This window comes from Pleurodeles waltl, chromosome 6 (assembly GCF_031143425.1).
Source record: "Pleurodeles waltl isolate 20211129_DDA chromosome 6, aPleWal1.hap1.20221129, whole genome shotgun sequence".
Classification (NCBI taxonomy): domain Eukaryota; kingdom Metazoa; phylum Chordata; class Amphibia; order Caudata; family Salamandridae; genus Pleurodeles; species Pleurodeles waltl.
This window is the reverse complement of record NC_090445.1, coordinates 998,020,749-998,045,791: the sequence shown is the minus strand read 5'-3', so window position 1 is coordinate 998,045,791 and position 25,043 is coordinate 998,020,749. Positions and strand designations below refer to the sequence as shown.

Sequence of the window (25,043 nt, the reverse complement as noted above, 5' to 3'; positions counted from 1 at the left end):
CAGTGCTAAAGTGCTTGTGTTTGCTCCTTTAAACATGATAAAATTGTCTTATACCCAAATGGCACATTTAATGTACCTGCAAGTCCCTAGTACTTGGTACTCAGTACTACAGGTATCCAGGGCCTATAAACTAAATGCTACTAGTTGGCCTGCAGCACTTACTGTCCACCCATTTATGTAGCCCTTTTAACTATATTTGTAGTTTTAAACTGCCGTTTCGACCTGCAAAAAATGTTTTACCAGGCCTAAACCTTCATATTTAATACATGTCACCTCTACAATAGGATCTAAACTGCCCAAAGGGCAGGGTGCCTTGTATTTAAAAAGGTTGGACATGTACATTTAAACTTTACATGTCCTGATTGTAAAAAAAACAAAAAACAAAAAAACACTGAAATTCGTTTTTCACTATTGCAAGGGCCCCTCTCCCACAGGATAACATTGTGTTACTTATCACATTTAATAAGTGATACCTTTTGTTTGGGAGCAGGTGAGAATGCCATGTCTGGTGTCGGATTTTAAGTCACAATTCAGAAAATGCCGCTATTAGAAAATTGCCATTTTCATGCCCTAATCATTTAGTGCCTGTATTCTGGGTCACATGACTCTGTACTTGGCAGTTGGCCTTTGTATATTCCTCCCAGGCAGCCACACATTAGAGGGTCCAGGTGGTGACAGGATGGGTCATCTTCACTTGATGAGGGGGCAGAGCTGTGACCTTGTCACACTTGCCCTTCAAAGACCCTGTCTCAGTTCACACACACACACACACACACACACACAACCACACTCTAGCTTGTTGTTCCTACAGACAGACTGGGACCAGGGTAGGAAGCAGGACATTCCAGACACTTCTGTAGGTGGAAACTCCAAATGTTTATTCCACTTGAAAGTGGGCACCAGGTATAAAAAGGGGACTTTACTTCCCACTCTTCAGTACACTTCTGGATCAATGCATCCTACTAAAGAACTGCTGTGCCGCCAGAGTACTATCTTTCTGCCCGAGTCCTGCCTTTCTGTCTGAAAAATAAGACTGTACCCTTCATCCCAGGCTGAAGTGACTCCAAGGGCTAGCTGACTGATCTGTTTTGAGCTACAGGGACACAACAACCTCCAAAGGTCGGTCTATCTGCAGCTGCCCGCTGACCTGCTGCACTGGACCTGCCTGTGTCCTGCAGGTCTCTGCTGGGTTGAGGTCCTGATCCCCAAGAGGCGAAACTCTAGGTCCTGGACCTTTGGTGTGCTTCAGTTGAGCGCCTCTTCAAAGAAAAGGTGAAATTCTGACGTTTTGCGCCTGTGAACTTGCCTGTTTGCGCCAAGATCTTGGTAGACCTCCAATGCAAAGCTCCATGAACCTGACTCTTTATGGTACAGCAACCACCAGCGTCGTCCAGCACCTGAAGATCTGCTCTTCAGGCTACAGCTTTGACATCCGTAGTAATCGCCAACACGGAGTTCCAGCAATGAGTGTCAGCAACTCTTGGCAGGATCTTCGCTCTACAATGATGACCATCCAAGATGCTCTCCCTTCTCTTGTAGCCTACTCCACTGGAAACAGAACTCGACACAGAGGACTTTAGAGGGTAATTTTCCTAGCTGGCCCTCCCACACTCCATCTCAGTCTTCCTGAACTTGACTTTTAACCGGTTTTGCACAACAAGATAACCGCAAGTGGTGCTTTATGTTTTCAGGCGATATACTTACCTTAAATATTTGAAACTGCATATCTCTGGTTCTACTGATTAGATTTTTGTTATTTGTGGTGTTAATTTATTCAAATATACGCTGCTTTTCTAAATTAGTGTGGGATGTTTTGTGTATGGTGTTTCCTTTGCTTAAGTTACGCCGGACTGCTTGGGTGCCAACTAAACTACCAGAGGGTTAAGCACAAGGTAATTTGTTGACTTTTTGTGGTTTACCCGGATAAGAATTATTGCTGTTGCTTGAGTAGGGTTTCACCACACCTCAACCAACAACACAGTTTTTCACACACATACACACACTGTCCATCATCAAAACTTTGTGGCTAAGTTTTAGTCATAATAACACAATATTTTCACACAAATAACTTAAAAATATAGTAATCAAAAACAATAGAAATAAAAACAATTAATGCTTTCTTAGAAATATATAAGATCAAGTGTAATTCAGTAGGTCTTTACGAAGCCGGGAAATGCAACAGTTCAGGCCCAGAGACCCTCCAGCAGGCTGATCAAGCATGCATTCCCTACTTATGTTTGTCATTCCGAGGTCAGACTGTTAAATTGAAGATCTAATAAGATATAGATTGGATCTTGATATGAGCTACATCAGAATCTGTTTTTTCTAGACCAGTGATCAAGGATTGCTCGATGCTGGATAAAATGACAGCCATCCCAAGGCGTTTATACCTTAAACAAAAATATTTTAGATTTTTGCCAGTGTTTGTTACCATGGTGAGAGCCTGGCAGCTCCCCCAACAATAAAGTTTTACAAAAGCCATGTCAATACAAGACACGCATTGACAAAAACAAAAGACTGTCTACCAATTTCGGATTGATCAGGTTTGCCAATGCTTGTTTATTTTCATGTTTCCCATAATGTTGTTGAAACTGGTTACACTGTTTTTTCTTTTATGAATATTTTTTGGAAATAGCATGCATCAACGCATTTTACTAAATGATGTTTCAAAGAAATGGTATCAAACTTTTCACGGTAATTTAACAAAATGTTTTTTTTCCTAGTTGCATTGATTTTCTGAACATTTTATTTTGAAAGCAAAGGATCACCAGTCCTCCTTAGAAGCTTCTGCAAACATTTGCATCTAAGCGGAGAGCATTCTGGGAGCCTTATACGTAGCCTCATATTGTTAAACTTTTTAAACTTGTGTTCATATTTGTTTACTGAAACCACTGACAGTAGTGCAGTGCGAGCTAACAACATTTACTTACTGTGCTCACACTAATAACAAAGGCTTTGCATTGTGAACTATAGATAGGTCAAACAGCATTAACAAAGAAGCACAAATATTACCTCAACTGCAAACAGTTCCCTTCCCTGTAAACTGGCAGACAAAGGTTTTGTGCTGCAGGAGCTTGGGCCGCCTTCTCCTAAGGACAAACTAAGTATGAAAACATGTTGTCCTTGACCCCAAACAATGTCCTGGACGTCGGGCTATAGGACTTACACATCCCTGGCTTCCCAGAAACAGTACGTTGTTCTTTTATTCAAATGTGTTAACATCACACAATACAAACCTGCTATGTTTCTTATACAACATCTTTCCATAGAATTAACTTGTTTTGCTGTGATGAATTTAATTTGTACCGCAATGAAAATTAGAAAACGCTGTAAGAATGTAACTGTTTAATGGGAATGAATGAGACAAACTGTTCCAGTGTTTTAATAATATTTCTATTGCTTTATACTAAATTTTTTGCATGAAAATGTGGTGCTTTTATGGCTAATTCTTAGCTGAATAAAGTTTTGTTGACTGACTAAACATATACAGAAATATATATAAGGGATCAAGTACCCCGCCATACATTTCAAGGATTTTGCAAGTCATCGAGGGGATCCATAACCATATAGAGGAACAAGAGCAAAGGCTGTAAAGGTAATGGAATGACAGGGTGACCTGCAGTATCCTAATGTACACTAGGGGTACTTTATTCCTTATAATATATGGTCACACCATCACCTTTCCCACAAACCACTTAAAACCGTGGTGCGTATCTTTCATATGAAAGAGCAAGCGTGTTTGCAAACTAAGAATAAAAATAAAACATCTGGTTCAAAATTCAACACATCCAAAACCTGTTAGATATTTGTTATACACAGATATTAGAAACTGTTCAATAGAAGTCAGTTTTTATATAAAAAAAACAAAAAAGAAAAAAAAAAGCTTCAGTAGCTTTCATTTGTCTAATTGGTGCAAAAAAACAAACATTTTCTCTCAGCTTGTCATTGTAAGCTATTAAAATAGAGCAGAAGAAAGAAAAGCAACATTCAATTTTCCTTGCTTTAAACAGCTGCTTCAGTTATGCTCTGTGACCCGACCTGCCTTTCACCTTGGTTGTGGCTCTGACAGCAGGCATTGTGAGAACTCAACTGTAATAACTTAAAATATTCGAGGTCTGACTTCTTTTCTTTATAATAGGCAACTGGGTGCATCACAAGTTTCTGATTATGAAGAATTTAGAGAATTACGTTTATGTAGGGATTACAGACTATTTCGTATACAATTGGTACATTTGCATATATTCTATGTATATTTTTGCATTTATAAAACTGCGTATGTATACGTTTTATCCTCCCCTCTTTCAACCATGTTATTAAATTGCCTTTTTTGAGGGTCTCAGTTTAGTTCCTCTGTGTCCTCATCACACCGAAGAGCTTTCGGACTGTGGATTTTGTCATTAAGAGCAACAACAAAAAAAAAGTCATATACAAGGTTTTAAACTTAAGTTGGCGATAAGGTTACAGGACATGATGACCTTAAATATCAGTTAGAGGAGTTGGGGGAACCGAACCACACCTTAGCACAGATTACTGTTTACTAATGAAAGATAGTGCCACTTGTAACCCAGTGCCAATGAACTTAATGTAGGTCAAGAGAACCAGGAGCATTTTTCCAATAACATTTATCAAGTTTCATGGATAGGTGTATGCCTATACCTCAGATGTCATGCTGATAAAAAGAAATCTGGCCCAATAACGTAGCATATTTGGAACAAGTTTAGGGAAACACTGATTCACAAAAGTGTAGTATGCAATTGTGCTTGTTAATGGGGTTGTGAAGGTACCACTTTTTAAATTAAAAAATATCTGATGTTATTTTGAGGATTTGGTGATAGAACTACTTTGCTGGTGCACATCACAGGCCTCAAAAAGATCCATGCTGTAATGAGGCATAGTTTCACAAAGTTTTTAGTAAATCCCATCGACATTTGGGGTCAAAATCCAGTACTTGACTCACAAGATGAGGAATGGTGGGATTTTGCTTTTGTTGGTATTTACATACACAACTTCTGCCAGTATGGGAAAATGTATATGCAAACAGGTTTGCTTATTGAGGGAGAGGGGTTGTGGACTTTTGGGAGGAGTGTCCATGTTCAGAGGTTAGTGAACATCTTATAATGTACACGTTTGTAGTTATTCACAGGTTTCTGATGGATACAACTACCTGTGGATTCCTCACCTCATGAATACTCCCATGGCGCCAGCATTCGACGGAAATCTTCTTACTAGTCTCTGCACGTCGACGAGGACGTCACTCTAGCCCACGCGACGCCGTCTGACATCATACAGGCAATAAGAGGTCCTCGACGACGTGCGGACGTCAGTTCCCTTTTTTCCGTGCATTCGAAACGGTTATCTTCGAGGGAGCAACTGTTACTCTTGCGGTTACAGTGTATATCTTGCTGCGTAGTCTTTCGCTGTGGAAATAATGTCGCAGAGAAAGTCTGGATTTAAGCCTTGTCGTGAGTGTGGAGGCAAGATGTCGGTGACGGATCCTCATTCCGATTGCCTTTGGTGTTTGAGCTCCGACCACGACGTCTCGACTTGTGATTCATGTCAGCACATGAATCCAAAGGCCCTCAAGGAACGTGAGGCGAAGCTGTTTATGGCCAAGTCAAAGGGGAAACATCACAAGAAGTCTTCTTCCCCAAGACATCGGCGTCATCGAGACTCCCGGCGCCGTAGAGAATCTCGGCGTCATTCGAAGGAGACTCGTTCCAGGTCTCCGGATCGGCGCCGAAGGACATGGGAGGTCAGTCCCACGGTTACGCCGCATCCTTCGACGCCGTTGCCCTCTCCGGCGTCTCCAATTTCACCTGGACAGGCGTCGGTGATTGAGGTATTGGAGCCTCAAGTGTTTTCTCCGGCGCAGACGCCGAGGCCGGCGTCGGGGTCGCCTCCGAGACAGGCACCCCAGTATCCGGCTTTTCCCACCCCTGGAGCCGATAGTTCCGCATTCTTGAATGCGATGTATGCCATCTTCCAACAGATGGCTCCAGGGGGTGCTCCGGCTGGGCCTTTGGCCTTTTCTTTGGGTGATCCTGCACCTCTTTGGCCGGCACCCTTTATGCCCTTTCTCCCGTTTGGGACCGTGGGCTCGGCGCCAGTGTCGGCGCCGGTGGCCGCTCCGGTGGCGTCAGAAGGATTGGCCCCGGGGATTTCCATCCCGTCGACGTCGGGATTTCGGCCTGTGACTCCGGTGGGTCCATCTGCGGCAGTTGCTCTTCCGTCGGCGCCGAAGTTACCTGCGGCGCCGGATGCGGCGTCGGTGGCTTCTGAAGATCGGCGCCGATCTTCGACTTCGGCGGAGGCATTGTCGACTCCGCGTATTGAGCAACGACTTCATTCAAGGAGATGTGCTCTCCGTGTATTAGAAGAGCAGGAGTACCAACGAGTCCTAGAGGAAGGAGAGCTAGAGGACTCGGGTGATGGGCTCCGTGGACTGGAGTCGGCCAGTGGGCTGGACACTTCCCCTGAGTGGGACCTTTCGTCCCCGGGGGAATATACTGAGGAGGCTGCTTCCTTTCATGCAGTGGTACGGAAGGCAGCTAGTTTTTTGGACCTGCCTTTGCCGGTGGTGGAGGCAAAACAAAACCTTTTGACAGAGGTGTTACATCCGGCCTCAGCCGCGGCGGAGCCTCTGTTACCATTTAATGACGCTCTGCTGGATCCGGTGTTAGAGGTGTGGAAGAGGCCGGCATCTTCCCCAGCAGTTCACAGAGCCGTGGCCAGGAGGTATCGGACGGCTCCAACTGACCCTGGTTTCTTATCTAGGCACCCTACGCCGGAGAGCTTGGTGGTGCAGGCCTCCTGTTCGTCCAAGTCAGCGCCTGGTTCTTTTCCGACGGTGCCTGGGGACAGAGATTCAAAGAAGCTAGAGGCGCAGTCGAAGAAGATTTTTTCGTCCTGCAGTCTGGCATTAAAAGCCACCAATGCAACTTGTATCCTGGGGAGGTATATTCATGCTCTGATGGATGACATTTCCTCTTCGTTTACAGAGCTTCCTCAGGGTCTTTTGGATCTTGTCTCAAATGCCCAGGCTGCTGCGACCCAAATTATCCAGACGGGACTGGATACCACCGATTCGGTAGCCAGGGCAATGGGCACAACTGTGGTGGCAAGGAGACCGGCCTGGCTCCGTAACTCCGGCTTTTCGGCAGATGTACAGTCCACATTGTTGGATCTCCCGTTTGATGGGGACAAACTGTTTGGAGCTAAGGCTGATTCGGCCTTGGAACGTTTTAAGGAAAGCAGGGCCACGGCTAAGTCGTTAGGGCTCCAAGCTCCTCCTTCCACGGCCTCTTCCAGATTCTTCAGGAGGTTTCGTGGATTTGGGCGTGGCTCTTCCTCCTCTTCCTTTCGGGGGAGATATCAGCAACCTGCTTCTTCCCATCCCTATAGATCTTTCAGGGGGAGAGGTAGGGTCCGCACCAGAGGAGCCTCTCCGCAGCACTCTGCCTCTTCCTCATCCTCTGGCGGGGTGCAGCAGGGGAAGCAGCCTTAGGCTTCCACCATTTCCCACTCACTCCTCTCCTGTAGGGGGAAGATTACAGCATTTTCTCACCAAATGGAAGACTGTTACAACGGACACTTGGGTTCTCAGTGTTGTGGGAAAAGGCTACACCCTTCCCTTTCGGGAGTTCCCGTCCCTCATCCCGCCCCGCCCTTCGTATTGTTCAGAAGAACACCTCCTGTTGCTAGAACAGGAGGTGCAAGTCCTCCTTTCAAAGGGCGCGGTGGAGTTGGTCCCGGAGCAGGAAAGGGGTCGAGGAGTTTACTCAAGGTATTTCCTGATTCCCAAGAAGGATGGTCGTTTGAGACCAATTCTGGACCTGAGGATCTTGAATTGGTTCCTCAAGCAGGAAAAGTTCAAGATGCTGATACTAGCACAGGTACTTTTGGCGTTGAACATGGAAGACTGGATGGTGTCTGTCGACTTGCAGGATGCTTACTTTCATATCCCGATACTCAAGTCACACAGGAAGTATCTCCGGTTTGTGGTGGGATCGCAACACTATCAGTTTGCGGTCCTTCCGTTTGGTCTTACTTCAGCACCTCGAGTCTTCACGAAGGTGATGTCGGTGGTTGCGGCAGAACTCAGAAGGAAAGGGATAGCAGTATTCCCTTACTTGGACGACTGGTTGATCAAAGCCAAGTCCCCGGAGCTTGTGTCGCATCATCTGCAGTCAACAACCCAGTTGTTGTTCGACCTGGGTTTTTCGGTGAACGAGCCCAAATCTCACCTAGAGCCCTCTCAGCGCCTCCTGTTCATAGGGGCAGTACTGGATACAACATTGGGTCGGGCCTTTCCTCCGCCTCAGCGGATTCAAGATATTCAGGATTTGGTTCCAATGTTTCGAAATGGAGCGGTAGTTCCAGTCCTCAAGGTCCTTCGTCTGCTCGGTCTTTTTGCCTCCTGCATTCTGTTGGTCACGCATGCTCGCTGGCACATGAGGGCTCTTCAGTGGTGCCTCCGAAGGCAGTGGTCTCAACACAGAGGGGATCTAGAGGGTACTGTCAAGATCTCCAGAGATGCTGCTGTGGATTTGAAGTGGTGGATTGCAAGCAACAATCTTTCACAAGGAAAGCCGTTCCAGCAGTCGCCACCAGTGGCCACAGTCATAACGGATGCTTCCACTCTAGGGTGGGGAGCTCATCTGGGGGATCTGGAGATCAAAGGTCTTTGGTCTCCAGAGGAACAGATGTTTCATATCAATCTGTTGGAGTTACGGGCTGTACGTCTGGCTCTCAAGGCCTTCCTCCCTTCCCTTCGTGGTCAGTCGGTACAGGTCCTAACGGACAATACTACCACGATGTGGTACATAAACAAGCAGGGAGGAGTGGGGTCGTACCTTCTCTGCAGAGAAGCTCTTCGACTATGGTCCTGGGCAAAGGACCATCGGATTTGCTTGATAGCAAACCATCTGGCCGGAGTTTTGAATGTGCGTGCGGACAGTCTCAGTCGCCACTTCTCGGCAGACCACGAGTGGCGTCTCCATCCAGATCAAGTCAGTTTAATCTTCCAGAGGTGGGGGTTTCCTCGGATAGATCTGTTCGCCACTCGAGAGAACGCGCATTGTCCGTTGTTCTGCAGCCTTCAGTATCCGATGCAGGGAGCGTTGGGGGACGCGTTTCAAATAACCTGGTGCGGCCAGTTGCTTTACGCGTTTCCTCCCATACCCTTGATTCCTCGAGTATTGAGGAAGATTCGCCAAGACCGGGCTCTAGTAATCTTAATAGCTCCGGATTGGCCAAGGAGGGTGTGGTACTCCGACCTTCTCCAACTCTCAATGTGCCCGCCGCTCCGTCTCCCTTTCAGGGCAGACCTCCTCTCGCAGTCGCAGGGGCAGGTTCTACACCCCAACCTCCAGAGTCTGCACCTACATGCCTGGAGATTGAACGGGGCAACCTGAGTTCCTTCTCTCTCCCGCCTGAGGTAGTGGATGTTATATTAGCGGCCAGGCGACACTCCACTAAATCTATCTACGCTAATAGGTGGTCTAAATTTGTTGCGTGGTGTGGAGAGAGGCAGATTGATCCTTTGCATGCTCATCTATCGGACGTTTTGTCTTTTGCTCTATCTCTGGCGCAGAAAGGTTGTGCAGTGGCTACCATTAAGGGTTATTTATCGGCCTTGTCAGCCTTCATATGTCTTCCAGACCAACCATCTTTATTTAAATCCCCTATTGTTATCAGATTCTTGAAAGGTCTTCTAAATCAATATCCTCCAAAGCCATTCATTATGCCGCAATGGGATTTGTCCTTGGTCCTGACTTTCCTTATGGGGTCCCCTTTTGAACCTATGCATTCTTGCCCCTTGAGGTATTTGGTTTTAAAAACAGTCTTCCTGATAGCTATAACATCAGCAAGGAGAGTGAGTGAGTTGCAGGCCTTATCAGTAAAGCCCCCTTATACAACTTTTTATGGGGATAAGGTGGTGTTGAGGACCAAGGCTGCTTTCCTCCCGAAGGTTGTTTCACCCTTCCATTTGGCTCAGGCAATTACTTTGTCCACGTTTTATCCTCCGCCTCATCCTTCCAAAGAGGAAGAAAGACTGCACCGTCTGGATCCAAAGAGAGCGTTGAGCTTCTTTATTGATAGAACAAAGGATTTCAGGCTGGAGGATCAGCTGTTTATTGGATACGTGGGCAAGAGGAGAGGAAAGGCAGTCCACAAGAGAACACTATCCAGGTGGGTTGTTCTTTGCATTAAAATATGTTACTCTTTGGCAAAGAAGGATCCTCCTGAGGGCATTAGAGCTCATTCCACCAGAGCTAAGTCGGCCACTTCGGCCTTGGCCAGGGGTGTTCCTGTGGTCGACATCTGCAAGGCCGCAACTTGGTCGTCCCTTTACACTTTTGCAAAACATTACTGTTTGGATTCTGAGGTTAGAAGGGACGGCCATTTTGCACGGTCAGTGCTGCAGGATTTCTTGGTTTGACCATTTAGGCACCCACCGCCGGGCGTGGTACTGCTTTGGGACTCTATTCATGAGGTGAGGAATCCACAGGTAGTTGTATCCATCAGAAGAACGAGTTACTTACCTTCGGTAACGACTTTTCTGGTGGATACATTAGCTACCTGTGGATTCCTCACGGTCCCACCCGCCTCCCCGTTGCCTTTCTGGTCTTACCAAGTAATCCTTGAGTGCGCTCCTCTTGGTCTTTGAGGGTGCAATAGATGTGTATATAATATATTTATATATATGTATATATCTTTGTGTATATACTTGGTGTGTGTATATATTTTAAAAGAGAAAGTTTTATATATATATATATTTATATAAAAAGATTTACAGTTATTCATACAATGTTGTGTATTTTTACAATATAATGGGATGTTGCCTTGCTCTTTCATTGCATTGCTTGGTTGTTCTCATGCACGTAAAAAAAATGATTGGTACTGACGTCCGCACGTCGTCGAGGACCTCTTATTGCCTGTATGATGTCAGACGGCGTCGCGTGGGCTAGAGTGACGTCCTCGTCGACGTGCAGAGACTAGTAAGAAGATTTCCGTCTAATGCTGGCGCCATGGGAGTATTCATGAGGTGAGGAATCCACAGGTAGCTAATGTATCCACCAGAAAAGTCGTTACCGAAGGTAAGTAACTCGTTCTTCTGCCTGTTTATTCCCAGTCTGACAATGTTTAGAGATTTACTTCTGTAAAGGCAGGAAAATAATTTCAACTAATTTCAATTAAGTGAATTGTTAATTCTGCATGGGGTGAAAGTGCTTTTGAAGATTGTCCATATTAGGGCAAATGCTTTCAAACAATTGTAACACTAGATTTATGCTGATGCTGTGATCACCAAGACGTTCTCAAGCCTACCCTAGAAAATGTGTCCCCTTTACCATGATTGTCAACAAGACTGCTCTGTCAGTTAAATGTTCTCCTCCTACATCTTATCTGGCCTTCAAGCCACAAGCTCATAACCGGGGATTACCAACCCAGGCTTTCTTCCATTCAGTGTTGACATCTTAAGTACTGTTATATTGGCAAGTACTAAGACATGATTTTGCAGGTATTAAAAACGGTGGCATTGAGTACTGTATACATTGAACGAGTTGGCATTATGCAACTGGCAGCCTACAGCTTCAGAGGTGGTTTGTGCTGACGTTTGTAGAATGGTATCAGGACTGTCAGGTTCTTACTACGTTTCAATTTTTAAGAACCAAAGAATTGTTTCCAAGAGGCTCAACATACAGTAGGTTTCTCACTGCCGGCACTTCAATGAAGACTGCATTGCACGGTCTTGTGACAGTACGCAGATGCTGTTTTTATACCTAAGATGGCATAGGTGAAGAACAATCCCAGGAAAACCATTGGATTATGTTTATGCTTACCAAAGTTGCTGTCCTCAAAATGTAAATGTTTTATCTACTGCAGTATACTCTTTGATAACCTGGAGATGAATGGTGAAGAATCTGAGGCTTTGGACCCTTTTGTAGGGAAAGCCGTTCATTTCAAAGATCCCAGAGGCTTGCATGCAGCCAGTTTATCTCTTATTTGCTGTAAAAGCACTGTACTCCGTTCATGAGCCTTTATATGTTGTGCAACACCTACCTTTTGTTAGAATTTGGGTCTCAAGATGGCAGAGGTATGCACCCTCTCCCCGTAGGGACCACAGTCCCAGTCAGGGTAAGTCATTTACACACCATACATTAACCTGTGCTCACCATCTGGTAGCTCAGCACAGAGCAGACAGGCTTAACTTAGGAGGCAATGTGTAAAGGATTTGTGCATTACTTACCAGTTTGAAAAATATAGCTTAATGTAATGAATAAAACAAGAGCAAAACAAAAGAAATCCTATAAGTAGTAGAGAGATGATTTTTATAAAAACAAATATATATATATATATACATATACACACAAATATAGTGCCTAGAACAGTGCTTCCCAGCCTATGGTATGGGGACCCTTGGGGGTCCGCAAAGCCTCCTCAGGGGGTCCATGACTGGAAAATGTAATAATAACGGATTAGGGCTGCAGCTTTCAGTAATGACTTATTGGGGGGGTGGAGGGGCCTGGATTCCAATAATGATTCAGTGGGGGAGTCCCTGTGTTCCAGTACTGATGGAGAGGGTCCACAGAAGCCAAACGTTTGGGAACCACTGGCCTAGAAGCTTAAAACCCTAACCGGGGCTGTCTGGTCACACTAGACTGGGTCAAATCTGAAAAGTCAAGCCGACTGCGATGGCGCACAGGTCGGATACAGGGACCAACCTTGTCCTGCTGAAAATGTACCTTTGGGGTGGTGGGTACTTTAACATCGAAGTCCTGATGCGGGAAGCAGAGGAGGTGATGTGGTTCCGAACCGAGCTAGTTGGGGATGCATCGGCTGTGAATCTTTGACGTTGAAAGTGATGCGCCGTCAATGAGCTGCGCAGCAGACATTGCATCAGTGCTGAGGGCAATACATCAATTCCGAGCTGCGCAGCAGGCATTGCGAGATCCTCGTCCTCAGCAGCAGCGGCGCGTCGACATCTAGGAGGGATGCGGCAGATCCCATCAGCACAGTGAAGGCAGTGAGTGGATTTTGCACCAACAGCGGCAGAACCCATTTGCAAGGGCCCGGGACTGGAATGGTACCACTTGGCAGGGCAGGACTTACATCTGGCAGAGTCCAGAGGCTGTTGCATGGGGTGATTGGAGTCTTTGATGCCCCTGAGACTCAGGAACATAATGCAAGCCAGTAGGCCCTTTGAGCCACTTTGTTTCTGGGGATGTAGAGACGCAGGTCCAATCCTTCTCACTCCCAGGCAAGGAGGGCAGCCCTGCAGGCATGGCAGAGCAGGATTTCAGCAAAATCCAGCGTAGTCCAGCATAGTGACAGTCCTTCCAGCAGCATGTCAGTCTTTCTTCCTGGCAGAATTTCCTCAGGTCCAGAAGTGTACTGACTTGGTAGGTCAGAAGTCTAGTACTTATACCCAGTGGTGCCTTTGAAGTGGGGGAGACTTCAGAGAGAGGCTTTTGAGGTGTACAAAGTCCCTGATCTTCCTGACTGGCTCCAGACACACTACAGGAGATTATGCAGCCCTTTGTGAGGGCTCACATTACAGTCTGTTCAGGTGTCAGCTCGATGGGCCACTCTGCCACACCTAAGCTCCCTTTGTGTGTGGCTGTCTGGAGGGAATGTACAAGAGCACAGCGGTCACCCACCCACATGTGTATTCAGAGACAGGCAGAAGGCACTAGATGATTTAAAATAAGAAAATACCAACTTTCTAACAGTGGGTAAAATCCAACTTCACCATAAGTTGTGATTTTTTTAATTGTGATTCCAGAAATTAAACTTATAAAATGTAATAGGGTAATCCCAATGTTAAAAATGAGTTTGAGTTTTTCACTACCTGGACAACTAAAACGTAGAGCACATGTCCAAGTTTTTAAATACACTGCACCCTGCCCTCTGGGTTGTACAGGGCCTACCTTAGGGGTGACCTTTATGTATCAAAAACGAAGATTTGGGCCTGCAGGAGGGTTAACTTGCCAGGTCGACATGACTGTTTAAAATTGCACACTGGCTCTGCAATGGCAGACCTGAGTCCTGTGTCTTGCTTAAAGGGCTACTAGAGTGGGTAGCACAATCAGCGCTGCAGGCCTACCATTTGCATTCAGTTTACAAGCCTTGGGCAAATATAGTGCACTTTACTAGGGGATTACAAATAAATTAAATATGCAAGTTGTGGATAAGCCAAAATTATAGCTCTAGCACTGGTCAGCAGTGTTAAAGTTCCCAGAGTCATAAAGCCAGCAAAATGAAGTCAGCAAACAGACGGTCAGAAGACAAAAAAGTCAAGGGAGACTACTCTAATGATGCCAGGTCTAACACCTTACGTCTGTAAATCGTCCCCCTCCCAAACACTGCTGTCTGATTTTAAGTTGTAGATCTTGAGCTCTAAAAAAAAACTGCTGCCCCCGCGCTTTGGGACTGTTCATGGCCATTTCACTTCAGCAACCTCCCTAATCTAAGAGTTTACTTCAAACCAATGATTCTTTGCTCATATTGCTTAGTAAAATATACTTGTTTTACGTCTTTCCCACCAGACCACTTGTTCATACTCACTGTGCTAATTTATGCAATGCAGCTCGCTTGTGCACAGTAAATAATGGCTGTGGCTGAGCAGCTTCCAAAATAATGTTACTGCTAAAGACGGATAACAAGAGCAATGACCCCTGCAACAAATTCATTGTGTTTGTCTACTAAGGCAGAACAAAATAATTTTGATCCTTTTAGATCGGACACTGTACACACTGAATCAAGTTTAGTTGTTTGCAGATAATTTCCTCCTAAATCCCTACAGTTAAGCGTCTATTTAAGAAAAGAAAAAATACATTTGGTGTGCTAAGTGCTGATGTTTTGCTGCTTTGCTCTCTGTTCTAATGTAGAAATAGGAGTTAACATGTTGGTAAAAGAGAACCTTACTGTTCAATTACTGTTTCTACATAGAACACAGGTAATGCTTGTGAGACAAAGGGAAACTAAGTCTTGGATTCATTTTATGTGCTAATAAAAGCAGAAGAAAGGACCTGTTCCTCACTAGAATTGTCTTCTGCAGCATGCACTGCATTCACACAGGGATGTTTTTTGCAGTGGATGCTGCAGTTCCTACTCTGGACTGTTCTGAAGCAGATGATGTGCTCCTAATTCCTGAAGGCTCCACACAATCTCTTCTTACATTTTCTGGCACAGGCAGCTTGGAGTCTGAATTCCCGGTGGAACCTGAATGTTGTAGGGTGGTGTTTCTGAGTGGAGGGAACAGTAAAAGACACTAGAATTATGAAGTGGAAGCCTTGTATCAAGGATGAGAATTTCTTTTAATGTGGTAAAAGCTGACTAGTCTTTTAGGAAGTTTAGTTAGTATTATACCAGTGGAGTGTTGAGAGTTCCATTGAAGACCGTGAAGTGGCTAGGGGCTTATAATGGCTGGTATTAGCCTTCTCTTCCAACATTCCAATGTTTGTCTTTTTGTTTCTCCCTTTTTTCATTTTGAACATTCTAATGTTCAAACAGCCTTCTAGCCATCCTATCTCAAGATATACCATTTGTTAAGGCCCTCTGCCTTGTTATAGGTGTTTAGGTTCAAGGCCTTTAACAAACAGTTTAAATCCTGCAGTGGGCTATAAGACTTTAATAAAAGCTTTGGCAGTTGCTGGAGAATTGTCATCCTTCACAGGAATCAGTGCTGATTGAGGTCAACAGATCTCTGGACCCTGCACAGGATGTGTTAGAACCATACAACCCCATTTTAATACAAACCAAATAGATTACACAGTATGACCAATGTGGCCATACAAAGACTCCATTCAGAAATTAAGTTAAGGGTTTTGTTACAAACTTAAGCTCAGTCATGTAGACAATTCGCAAGACAAAGTAATAAAGATGCAGAATCACCAAGGGTTGCCCAAGGCGAAGAAATAAGTTCAGGCAAACTAACATTAGGATAACTAGGCACCTAACAAATAAAATACAAAATATTAATAAGATAACTTGAGGTGCAGAGAATAAGTGTTGCTCAGTCTTAATAAGAATCCAGGCAGTTTCATATAATCAATTTCAGTTTAGCTGGGCTTAGCAAAACCCTACAATTTAACCAATTCGGGAATAATGTGTGGGGCTGAACACTTGTGCGTGAAAGACAAAAAGACCAAAAAGGACAAAGAATTTGGAAGGGGGTAATTTTGGACAACAAATTAATTAACTATGGTGGGCAAAAAGTGGATAAAAAGGGAAAACGTCAGCATGTCAGAAGCTCGGTCAAGTGTCTCCTGTAAGGGTTAAGGAGAAAATCTGTCTCAGTAAGGCATTTCAAAGGGGCAAAGGCTGAAAGGAAGGTACCTCTCCAAAGGGCTCAGCGTTCAGGATTCTTCTTCGTAGATCTGAACAAAGTCCATCTGGATATGGACATATTAAAGTTCATACAGCAATCTGATGTCAATGCAACAGTTAATTTGATTTTGAAGAAGCAACATCCAATCAAAATCGGTCATACAATTCAAAGTTGAAACAACTCCAAATTTTCCCAAATCTGTCATGAGAACTGCATACGTCCATGTAGCTCCACACAAGATTGAAACACATGTTTAAATTGCTAGACTTTAATCCAGGATGTTCTAGATCCAAAGTTGAATTCTTACAACTCTGTGTAAAACAATAGCTGTTTATTACTATACTAGTCTTCTCGTAGGAACAAAGTCTGAAAGAAAGGTACACATTAGCAAGATGACTTGACACTTTCCGCACAATCAGGAAGTACAGGGCCTAGCAGGCCTCACTTAGGCTAATGTGAATGAATTAACACAGAACATTAATACATCAAATAAAACACATTTTATTTCACAAACTATAAATTCTGCATTAATGATTCTCCATTAGCATTCATGTTACAGTAACTTTAAATGAAAAGACGTAATACATTTCAGTCAGTATAACACAGAGCTACATTTCTCAATTTTTGCTAACATTTTAAACATTTATTAGAAATCCAGTATAGTTTCAATACAGGCTGTCAGTTTAGAGTCTAAATTATAACTCACTCAATTTAATCCTTCAAACATTTAATTAAACTTCAATACCACCTATGTCGAAGTCTATATTCTAAACCCATGCACACTAAAATGGCTTATTGGTGCATCACTTTACAATCAAACCAATAATACTTCAGTTAACATAATGCATACATTGTTACCTATAGATGATCACTGTGACTTGAGGGACAGCACTAAACTTATTTCTACATCACAGCTCAATCTGTGAAAAATGTGTGCAGATGAACAATGGATGCATATGTTCAAACACTGATAACGTCCTTCAAAAAACGATCTTACACTTTAATTTGTATATTAACCAGCATGTGTTTGTTAGGAAAGTGTGGCTCAAAATAAAGTTAATTTAGATGCAAGTTTTCATCCTCATGCACCTGCAAGCTTTTTGAAGTCATTAGCATTGCCCATTTAAATCACCTGTGCTTGCAGTCTACTGAGCGCCTCAAGAACATAGATTGCAGATTTGTTTATGCCTTCTCAGTATGAGCAGTTCACCAAGGCACATACTTCTGACGAGACTTGCAAGGATTGACTAAACATATGATTCAGGAGGCTTGGTAAAATCATTTTAAAGCATAATCTGCAAAGTGCACGTGCGTTCAGATTAGTCTGTCCACCCCCAAGTGGTATGTGGAATAAAAAGACTATTCATAAGAAATCATTGTGACACCTTAATCATGGAAGAAGCTGCTAAAGATTGTTGAAAAATGATTCCTTATGCGAGCAAACGTTAGCAAATTCAGTTACCTGGTCTGCGGCTCGTGGTAGGAAGCAAAGTTCAGTTGTTTTGTAACTGGGTTCGGCAGTTGAATAATTGAAAAGGTTACAGCCCGAGGTAAAAATGTACGCTCACGCGATCAGTTAAAAGATATTGTTAAACCTTAATGTTTGCTGAAAACACTTTTTTTTTTTTAAGAGCTGTTAGCTTCGACGTAGACATAATTTGCATCTGGTCATGTTCTAAACTGGTTCGGGCCAGTCTGAGAAAGTTAAATAGTGGCGAAAACCAGTAAAACATGATTACGTTCCTATCAGTCGTTGGCGAGGTTTTTAATGTGTAACTATCGTTAAATAATCTTAATTGCCGCAGTCTCTAAAGTAGGTGTTATACGAAATATGTTGCAGAAAAGAAAAACGGATACTTTAAATAGTTGTGTACAATTGATTTTAAACAAACGATCGTACTGTACTGACAACAGTTACTTTGAGACATTGCTCACTTTGTCCTTCCAGCACTGAGGTATTAAAACATAGCATCCATCTATTTGTTCAAAATATTGCAGGTTATCACAATACAAGCTTCCTTGTCAAACGGTCGAAAAACATTTGCCTATCGGTATCAACAATTTATAGAAATTGTAAACGTTTTCTCCATAAAGGCACAAAATAATACATGTACAAGTTCGTGTGTTAGTTGACTGCCATCAAAAATCTAATCACTATTTTGGGTGAGTACTTATATCGAATACAGTTGGTTATTTTGACGTTGAGGAATTTTAGAAGTTAGGCAAATGAGACAATCGCCTTTGGTATGAGGAAACGTATATTGCTCTGTGTATTTGTGCTGAAGTGTCTTGGCCCGAGTACATTAATTCAACTAAATGTTGATATTTTTTCAGGATTCTTGAAGGATGAAGAGAGGATTACTTTGAGGAATCCAACAGCTGGTCGAAAACCGGTAAGTTTGACTAGTGATATTATGTTTTGTGCATCTGACAACTGTTCACAATGCAGTACGGTGTGTGGTGACACATCAGGTGCAGTTAACGTGAAGGGCAATAGATGTTACTTAGCGGTTCCATGAAGGTGGAGTGTATATAGCAATACATTGTGATGGTGTTGTATAGCAGTCTCAAGTGAACATAAGTGTGTCCGGCGTAGGTCCAGGAAGGCTAGATCAACACATTTTCATTCTAACCAGTGACCATGTACATTTTTTTCATCTGGAATTACTGTAGGCATCTATAGCTTGAGTACATTTCCTGAAAATTTGCAATTGATCTGACACCCCAGAACCTATGTTGGACACCACCGGTAAATTCAGAAAGCAAATATGGCCTCTGCCTTGTCCTGCACCAGTGTCCTTGGTTGAGAGTCCATTTGTTGATCGTGGGCTGGCTTGCATCCCCTGGCTTTGATGAAACAATATCATACCATATATGGACATTTGTATGCCTCGCTACAAACCTCATAAAAAAGGACTTTTGGCACTAGAAAAAACGTGTTTAAGACACCAGACAGAAGGATGAAATGTGGATTAAAGAGCAAAATCAATCAACGAGGTCTTTAAGGTGTATCCAAATTTAAAACCATTTGTCTCTGGTCTTGGAGTCAAAGGTGGCCTCTTCCAGTACATGAAGTCAAGATGAAAAAAGGACTTCCCACCCCATTCCTTTTTTTGGGCAGTTTGGAGTCTCTAAAAAGAAGCATGGAGATTGGACTCCTGTGAAGGTTGATTCTTGTTGAGCTTATTAGTCAGATTAGAAAATCGATTTAAAAAATACCCACTTTGTAAGTAGGAGCGAGTGAAGACATCTGATACACCTAGCACAGAATGAAATGCGTTTTTAGATGATGCATCTAGTACTGGCATGGCAGTACTCTAATCTGGGATGGAGGAAAACATTGGTGAGGATGCCCATATGATTAGAAGATAGGAAACAATCCACCAAGCTAGCATGGAAAAGGCAGATCTTCAGGGCGGCTTATGTGTACTGAACACAAAAAGTTAAGTGCCCTTATATACTCCTAAGCTCTTTACAGCTGATGCAAGGGAGGGGTAATTGCCAAGTAAGTCAGACCAAAGAATGGAGTTGCACTGATTTTTGGGGCTTTAGTAATAACAAGGATCTCTGTTTTATAAGGATTTATCTTCTGGAAGTGGTAAGCCATTCAGTCACCGATGGCCTTCAGAGCTTTTCGGTGTTTCCCCAACACAGCTGTATTCTAACCCTACATCCATCAGGATCTGCATATAATCTGTATCAATAAGAACGAAAAACCTAACGTATGCTGTACGAAAGGCACCCATAGATAGACACCTACGTTTAAATTAGCTCCCTTTTTGTAGATTGAAAACTGATTAAAAGAAAGTATATACACTCAAGACACCAAAAAATAAATCTTTGTACTCCGGTTATATTGCACATTTTCTCAATGTTATCTCCAAGTTTGAATTTATATTTGAACATTTAGTAAAATAAAAACAACATAAACAATGAGTAACCCTTTAAAGGAGTTGAGTCCTGTTAAAACTGTAACAAAGGATTTATAGCCTTGACTAAGAATTCTGCTCGTCTCTGTAGTTTTCTGAAAGGCCCTTTTTGATGCACTTATACATAGCAAACCTTAATTGTTAAGTTTCAGTGGTAGACGAGTTAGATCCGAACCTGTAGATCACATTTTAGCTGTTGTAGTGAATTTAATTATTGGCTATGATTTACTTAATTTTCAACCTCCCGGGGCCAACAGCTAGACCCTGCTCTCAGACTGCCATGACCGCCCAACACACTTTGCACACAGCCCTGTGCCCAACCCACTGTGTCCATCTAACTACACTGTGCACAGCTTGCCTTTTACCCATTCCGTGCTCTCCACAGCCTTCGGCCAGGCCCGTTCCCAAACATGTTCCGCTGTGTACAGTGGGGTGCTGGTAGTAGAGTTTGCCTGGCCTTGCACTGAGTTTGATGGGTGCCAAATTTCATGAAGTTTAATTTAGCAGCAATAAAATTATTAGGGAATGAAACTCTAATTGGCCTACCAATTATTTTTGCACCCCATTGACTGATCTGATAAAATTGACATAATCAACACTAAGCTATACCCACAAAATATCTGCCAAATGTTGTGTAGATTCATTAAACATTGCCAAATTTGTTAACAAACTAACAGTTCTTTCAATCCACCACCCATCCCAGCATCCTTAATCTCCCCACCCTACTTTAGTAGGCGAGTATAACATTGAGCAAACTAAGAGTAGGTTAAGTCTCTGCCAAATTACATGTTGATCCATCAGACGGTGCTAATGATAATAGTAAATCAAAGTTTTGACCTTCTCATTAAGTCTTTCTTCCTCCACCTCCCAATTCCCTCAATGGATCTACACAGATTTTGAAATAGCGACACAGTGTGTAACTTGGTTTCTGTCTGCCACATTTAATGCAGATTGAACACACAGAGCTAAAGGTATCAACAAATGAAAGTTTATTGCACCAGCCACCCCACTCAATTTATAGAGTGGAACCAAGCTTGATATACCAAAAAGAAACAAGATTTCCAGGCTTTTGACACATTTTATGCAAAATAATCTTGCAGTGCCAATGTCATTAGCAGATGAATACTTTTTTTGCCTCCCTTTTAACTTTGGGGGGCAAGGGGACCCTCGCAGTCCTGTACATACTTAAATATAGTATGTCCATACCATTTCATGAAGATTCACTGAACGGTGCCTGAGTTATTAGTATATTTTAAAAAATTGACCCCACCCCTTTAACTTTGCAGTCATAATGGATCTTCACAAAATCTAATATACTTTCACTGGCAGTCACTTAAATTCTAATTTCAGGCCAAGTTTGTTGATTTGTTGTAAATCTGTTCAGTGGGGTTTTCTCTGTTTTGACAACCTTTCTAAAATGATCTAAAATATGAAATTAAACTTTTTCATCCCACCCATAACACAATCCTCCCCACCCCCCCAAGCTTGTTGGTTTGTTGTAAATATGTCCAGTGGGTTTTTCTTTGTTTTGACAACATTTCTAACAGGATCTAAAATATGAAATAAAACTCTTTCATCCACCCATAACATCCCCCCTCAAGCCCCACCCTCAGGTGGGGCAAAACATAGCTGACAGTGTTAGTAGATTGGCAGATTGTGTGCAACTCTCTCCACAGGGTCAAACATTAGGAGCAAACACTGCCTTTTCAATGCAAAGTGTGACTGAACCATAGCTATATAATGGTGACTGCCACTGTTGCATATCTTTATTCATCTTAACTTAAATATTTGTATTAGTTTTCAGATCAACACTGCATTCAAACTGAGAGACTAGGCTACTGGAACGTGCTAGGTGGTGTCGGGATATTTGAAAGATATGTTAAGGGCTTCTGAAATATTTAGATATTGTCCCTTAAATTCACAGTGTAAATGCTTCCAGAATCCAGACGAGGGGCAGTCACAGACAGTGCAGGGTAGGTAAGGGGCAACACCTGGGATTAGCGGAGACAATAAGAAATACTGAGACTCAAAGCCTCAAAAGGAACATGGGGCGCACAGATCAGTGAATAATTGGCCTAGAATCCACTCAGAAGAAAACAGTGATACAGTATGGTTGGTAGGGAATTACAAAACTGGTAACGTCTACCATACATCAGCAAAATATTGTCTAGCTTATAAACATTTATGACAACAAGAGCCATATTTTGTAGTGTAAAGTTTTATCAAGCAGTTGTTGTGAATTCTCCGGTGTACCCATAGTTGGTAGCAGATGTTCATTATATGGGATGCAGCATGGCCTGTATTTTTGCACTGAGTTGTACACATAGCTTTGTGATTAGTGTCAGAAAACTGTTTTTTAGCACTGAAGCCAATAGATATATAAAAGAAAACTTGGCAGTTGGCTCGCTATGATACTAGAATCGTTAATGCCAGCAGTTCTACTAAATCACAACATCATATGCAGTGCATTTGGAATCTTTATTTAGCTCCAAACTCCTTCAGTTATTTTATATTGTCCTTTATCTTTGGGGGTCATGGTCCAGAGTTGGCTCATTTTTGCTGGAGTAAATGTGTGCATGAATTGGTAGTTCATGACGGCACTCAAAATCTTCTGAACATTAGGTGGACTAAATAGTCATTGTTATTCACCAATAGTACCAGCACTTTCTACCTCAGCTTAGCCTCCACACCTTTTGTTTTGATAATCCTTTATCTGTTAGTGTAAATCTCAAGAGAATCAAACATGCTTCTTATCATCCTCAGATATTTGAATGGAGCCGTGGTGGACATTGTCCTCAGGTTAATCTGACCTCTGTCAAATTCCATAAGAAGGTACACTAGACAAATATTGAGACAGATCCATTTACAGTCAAATGTAGGAAATCAGACTCTGGCCAATCCATTCTGTGTTAAAGATTTAAATGATTTTATCAGAGCCATCGTGATTTTGGTGATCCCAGATGTAGATAGAAATTTAACAAAATTCTTTGAATGTTTCATAGTTTCTCATATTGGTAGTCACAAAGATTTATATGACCCCTGCTAAGTACTGTATCTCAAATTGATTTCTTCTCACTCTGCCCTGGAAAGAGTATATTAAGAGACAAACAATTAGATGAGTTGTAAACCTGCCAGCTCTACCCTGGAATCCCTGTTTCTTTAACGATAGTAATCCAAATTCCAGCAAAACTGACTAATACAGTCAAAGGATCCACTGACAATAACATTTGATATTGGGTTAGAGAGCGCACTGTAGGGCATAGAACCTCAGGTAGTGATAGAGGAACCAGATTTATCAACTCTTGGATGTGAGTTATGCTGTGAGGTGGAAGGGATGAGGTGAGGTTTGGGAGTAAATGAGGGAAAGATGAGGGATGCTAGGATTAAGGAAGGGAGTTTGCAAATGTCATGTTGGCTTGTATTTTAGTGCAGGAAATGATAGCAAATTATCTGCTAGTAGCAGAGACTGTGCGAAAACAGTCTGAACTGGGATTAAGAATGGAGACTCCAGTTGGCTTGAACAGGTGTGGAAAAAGGAAAAATATTTGAAGCGTTTAGTGAGGTAGCAGGAACATTTGTAGATGGGAGTTTGTAAACTGAGCAAGCCACGAATGGGATGGGTATATCTTTTGCCATTTCCGAGGGTGGACTAACATCCAGAACACATTTTGCAAAAGGAAGGGATGATCAAAGGTTAGACTTTGGATAGAGAAGATAACTTGTATAACACAATGAAAATACAATAGAAATATGCAGAGGGCATTGCTGGATGAGTCTGTGTGGGATACATCACAGCAGAAAGGTAGATGAACTCCAGCTATTTAGGTTTGATTTAGTGACAATTTTTGCCTGGAAATCGGGCAAATGGGGAAAGGGAATCTGTGTTGGTGCTGCACGGAAATCGCTCTTGTCATGTGGATAAGGGAGTAAGAGTAGAATTTTATTTTCTATGACAGTTGTTTTAGTATTCAGAGCCCAGGATTCTGTTGTATTTGAATCTTGCCTCTTTATGTACTGGTTTAGTACAGTGACATTTAGAGCAATTTTAGACACTTTGTATTGGAAGTCTAGGGGCTGGGAAAGGATGCAGTTGCACGGATGAGAATTGGTGAAAACAATGGTGTCAGCAGAGTTCCAGAAGTTGAGAGGGGATTACTTGATTGATGTCTATTCTATGTGCTTGCCATGGAAATACTGCGTTAGGTGGAGAAGTCTTGATTTTGGATCGCCATAGATCAAGGACCATCCTCAATAATGGCCTATGGTGGTCCTGTACACAGACTCCTAAAGCTCTTTAACAGTCTTATTTCAGTGAAGAAGATAAGAGGAAGCAGTCATACTTTTCTTGCATCAGGATGCTTTTGTGGAAGTAGCAACATAGTTGCATGGTATTAAGTTAGTGGAATAGGTCCTTTGGTGCTACGGGTGAGTAAAGGGCTGTGATGGGCTGTGGCTGAGGAGCTTTGATGGGACTATAATTAAACTATGTTTTGAGTAGCTGTGGCTGACAAGTTGAGTCGGCTGTAAAGAGTGAGTGAAGCTCGGAGCTCTTGGTGAGTGGATTTGAAAAAGCTTTGGGCAGAAGTGGTTGTGGGTAGCTATGGGAGAGAAGGCTTGTACTCACAGCTGTGGGTGAGGTGTTGTCTGAGGCAGCAGTAAGCGGAAATAGAGGCCCATTATGAGTGGATCTGAGTGCTGTTGAATGGGCTCAGTAGGGATTACAAAAACTAAGTGGCTGGGATGTGGCAGACTCATCTGCCACCATTGACATAAAAAATTAG

At 42.9% G+C, this 25,043-nt stretch overlaps 1 protein-coding gene across 2 annotated transcripts in view; it reads left to right on the top strand.

The window, feature by feature from the left end:
- SGMS1 (sphingomyelin synthase 1) overlaps positions 1 to 25,043 on the top strand; it is a 668,505-nt gene that overhangs the window by 340,060 nt on the left and 303,402 nt on the right. For both annotated transcript variants that reach the window (XM_069239879.1, XM_069239881.1), the window contains exon 3: positions 18,668 to 18,726. The gene's annotated coding sequence lies outside the window, so the exon portion shown is untranslated. The remainder of the gene's footprint in view (positions 1 to 18,667; positions 18,727 to 25,043) is intronic.